This window comes from Chenopodium album, chromosome 10, assembly GCF_948465745.1.
Source record: "Chenopodium album chromosome 10, dcCheAlbu1.1, whole genome shotgun sequence".
Lineage (NCBI taxonomy): Eukaryota > Viridiplantae > Streptophyta > Magnoliopsida > Caryophyllales > Amaranthaceae > Chenopodium > Chenopodium album.
In genome coordinates this window covers 22,777,578-22,782,376 of record NC_137843.1, presented here as the reverse complement: position 1 = coordinate 22,782,376, position 4,799 = coordinate 22,777,578, and positions in this window count along the sequence as shown.

Here is a 4,799-nt window from a genome sequence, read left to right as displayed (position 1 = left end):
AAACTACAAGTGGTCGGGACTTTTGACTGGGCCAGCTTAGCCTATGCTGACTTCCTTCTTGGACTGCGACTTGCCTGCCATCACGACTATAAGGAGGAGGTCACCGTTTCCAGCTTCTGGAAGATCGTAGAGGTATATTCTGCTTTAATAAGCTTTCTTTTGACGCATTTTTAACTTTTGCTGACCCTTCCTCTGTCGTTACAAGTGTGGTTCTATGAGTATCTTCCATCTTTGTCGCCAGCCAAGCCTTCGCCACGAGGGCTCCCCGTTACTGCTAGTTGGGGAGGTTGTTATCCTGGCTTGACTACTGCCAGACTTGTTTGAGAGGCACTTCTCTCGGTATGCATTGTTGCTGTCATTTCTGTTTGCTTTGTTCAACATGATTCTAACTCATGGCTATCTCTTTTACAGGAGCCTGAGCCTCTTTTCCGTCCATGGGCTGAGTTGGACGTTCCAGCGCGAGCTGTCGCGTATTCAGCTCAGCGTCGTTATTTTCGGGGGACGTATGACGCCGTGGTGTACTTGGGGGAGAGAGTCGCGATTCAGCACTCTACGGAGTTTTTCGTAGTTCCGTGACGTCCTCCACCACATACGATGGATCAGGAGGCTCTTCGAACTCATATGGAGAGATCTACGGCTGGTGATGGTTGGCAGAGACATACCCATCCGTCCCAGTATTATGCTAGGAAGCTCTTGTCGCGATTGGCTCCACCGCCTTATGTTTTGGAGGAGGAGGAGGTATGCTTTATTTCTTTGATTTGTTTATCTTTTAGTAGCCATTAACGACCTTAACCGTTAGAGTTTATTTCCGCAGGAGGTGGCTGCTGCGGAGTTTGTACCTCCCCCTATGTCTATCACCTACCAGGGGTCGTTTGGGCCCATAGAGGAGATGATACCTCCAGTCCCCGAGGAGTGGCATCTGGTGGAGAGATCGATTCCTCGCCGTCAGACTTCGATAAGCTATCTCTGATTCTTGTCTATATTCATTCTTTCGACTGCTTTAACCTCTTTTACTTTTGTAGTTTTCTCGCGAGGTGGTGATGAGGATGGCGAGAGCTATGGACGCCTTCCGTTACCAGCTTGTGAGGCTGAGCCACTAGGTATCGTGTCATCGTGACGACGATGTGGCAGAGGTATGTCTCTTTGCTTGCATTTGATTATTTTTGTTTTATTTCTCTATTTAACTTTGCTTACTTTTTTGTTTTAGCCTGTCCCTCCGACGCGTACTCGCACGAGACCTAAGAGTAGGAGAGAGAGGTCTAGCTCTAGATCGAGACGTCGCCGCACCTTGGCTGAGGATCAGGGCAAACGAGAGGGGTCGGACCGCACTGTCGTCATAGAGGGTTCTAGTTCCTTTATTGAGGAAGAGGTGAGGCAGCCTCCTGGTCAGGATGCTTCGGTGTTGATTCCTTTTGCGGCTGGTGGGACGTACGAGGTCAGCTCGTAGTCGCAGCAACCGCCTTATCAGGACCCCCAGGAGGGTGAGCCCGGTTGGACCGACCCTACTCTTTCTTTTCCTCCGACTGGAGAGACTGATACTAGGAAGGATGTGACTCCTCGATCTTTGCGATTTTACGACACCTTCGGGATTCGGCCTCAGGGATCATAGAAGTGCTTGTGTTCATTTTTTTTGTTTGACATGTATAGGACTTTGGTATGACACTTATGTTTAGAGATATTGTATATACATACTTTTATATTATGTCTATTCTAATTTTTTGCATTTTATTATTTTTTATTTATTATTTTATGTGCATGTGAGTGTGTGAAAAAAGTATGACAAATTTTCGCGCAAAAATTTCCGTCATTTTTATTACTAATGGAGGGTATCCGACTTTCTCCAAAAAGAAAAAATGAAAAAATAAAATGAAGTTTGATTAAAAATAAGCTTAATTGATTAAACTTAAAAATAATCAATATGGCATATGTATTTGAAGGAAAGTTGCTAAAAATAGAATTGGATAAGGCTTTGAAAGGATTAAAAACCGTAAAGTCAAAGTAAAAATCGAGTCAATGTTGAAGAAAAATGCGGCCATCATAGTGCGTGACGCTGTCGCAGGCAAGAGCAGGCTATCGCGGCGCAATATCTTTATCACGTCGCGATAATTTTATATTCCCGAATTCGTTCAAGATTTGGTTTGCATCATTCCCTGTGTATAAATAGCCCCCAAATCTGCCGATTTCAGCATAATTCGAGCAGATTAAAAATACTTAGCTTATTAGTTTTCAATCAAGTAGTCATGACTAAGACTTTTAGCGACTTTACTCGTGAGTGGTGCCGGTCTTTGACTGCTAAGGAGAGGAAAGAGCTTGACTTTTTCCACTTGGGGGGTTTATATGGTATTAAGGGGGTAGATCTTGATATAGACTTTATTCATACCGCCTTAGAATATTGGGACTCAAATACCCATTGCTTTAGACTAGGTTATGATGAAATTTTCTCTTTACCGGAAGAATTTGATGCCATTCTTGGTTTTCCTTCTTTAGATCTTGCGGTAATTCCTAAGTGAGCGAGTGTTATTATAAAGATTTTGAGCGTTTCCTCACCCTTAGGGATAGGGAATTGAAGGACATAGTGCATGGGAATGTGATCAATTTGAAAGAATTTGCACGTTTTTATTTTGATAGACCACGATCTGAGTCTTTTCATGTTTATAAGAGGAGGGCTTTCCTCTTTTGCATGTTTAGCCAATATCTCCTTACTAGTGGAAACATTCATGAGGGTCAAGCAATTTTGGTATCTGAAATGGAGCAAGTTGACTCAGGGTGAAATCTAATGTCATTAATTGTTGGAGAAACTATGCTTAGTTTGGATGAATTAAAGAAGGACCCTAAAGAACTTCTTCGAGGTTCTCCAATTTTATTACAAGTAGAAAATCAATATTTTTAATTACAAAAATAAAAAAGTTTAATTTTGTATAGTAATACTAATTATTTGCAGATTTGGCTAATGGAAAGGCTTGAATCAATTAACCCTCCTGACAACATTGAAAAGTATACACCAAATTGTTTTGTAAGAAGAAAGAAACGTTTTTCCATAAAGATGGGCCGTCGGGAGTGGAGTAGAGTCTTTGAAACTCGCGACTTCTCTATTAAATGGGTTGTTCCTTGGTGGAAAATTGAGAAGACGATCAATGTCAATACCCAACCCTCTTGACGTCTTCCAAGCTTGTCCAAGTTGACTTTCTATTATCCTTGTAGAGTAATGAGACAATATGACCTTTCTCAAACCATTCCTTCCGGGGATCTTCGTCGTCCTTATGAATTTCCTGTGTTCACAAGATGTAGAAAAATTTGACAACAATTTGTGTGCTATGTTGGGTTTCGATGAGTCTGACTCACCGCGGAAAATAAAACCCAAGCCCAAGGAAAAAACTCACAATTAATATAACTAAAGACATAAATAACAAGATTAGAGAAAAGACTAAATTACCTTTGTAGCGTGCTTCGCTCTACCAAATGGAGCTCTTACTTGAGGAAGCCAAGTCTCACAAAGGGCGATGACCTCCGACGGAGTCCACCCACAACGTGACCCGACCGGTTTACTAGTTGGAGGTTAGCCAAGTCTGACAAAAAAGAATACTCGAGTAATTATTGAGCTTATAGGTTTTCTCTCAAGTGGAGATGCCTAATTGAGCTCTTACTCAAGTGAGTTTTCCCGATTCCCAAGTGGGATATTTATAGGGAAACTCAAGTGAGAAATCCATTCTCCCATCAATGTGGGAGAGTTGGTAAAATTAATTTTCTCCTTTTATTTTTAAATCAAAAACAAAAGAAAATAGCCAACAATTAATTAATCAACAAGTGGTATTCTAAGAGGAGGGGTTAGGTAAGAACCAGAAGGGAGGAGGGGGGGACCAATACTTGATCCCCAAGGCTCCCAAGAAAACCGGCGAATACTCCCCACATGGCCACATTCCTCGCGCGCTACGTGGCAGCCGCCTTGGGCACCAAGGCGCTCCCAGCTGGCGGCCTTGGGCCTTGGCTAGGCCTTCCGAGGCTGCTTGGTGTGGGGTGTGCGCTGCCTCGGCCCAGCAAGCCATGCACATATGCGGGCTGCTGGCCGAGGCTTGCTACTGGCCTGTGTTAGCACATGCAGCCTAGCACGCCAGGCATGCTAGCTGGCTGTTGCTTGGCGCGCCAATAGTGATGGCCTAGCACATCTACCCGCACATACTCGCAGCAAGCCACACACGCATATGCGGGCTGCTGTTTCTATGTGCGCGGCTGGTGTGTGCTAGCCATGTGCACTTACCACCATTTTCCCTTAGCACTCGGTTTGCTCGGGGCATTTTGATGCTAGGGTATTTTGGTAATTGTCGATTAATTAGTTTGATTTTACCGTCTCGTCTTTTATTAATTCGACTCGATTTGCGACGCTCGGTTTCGACTAGGGCTGTGCACTGATACAAAACTGGATTGAACTGGAATGGATCAGAACCCGGAATCGAATTTTTTTGGGGATCGGGACCGGATCGTAATCAACCGGTCCGGGTTTCGGTCCAGACCTGTTTATTCCGGTCCGGTCCGGTTTTTGACCGAAATGGACCGGTTACATTTTTTTTCATTTTAGTATCTTAATATATACATACATTTTTAACGTGTTGTTTTTGTTTGCGTGCTTTCCTATTTTGCACCTAGAATTTATAAATTACAAGTTTTATACCTAAATTTTTTAGAAATTTAAACATAAAATTTAAAATTTTCACCTAAAAAATTACAAAAATACACTTTCCGGTTCGGAAACCAGGAATCCCCAATTTGTGAGGACCAAAGACCGGACCGGAATCAACTGGTCC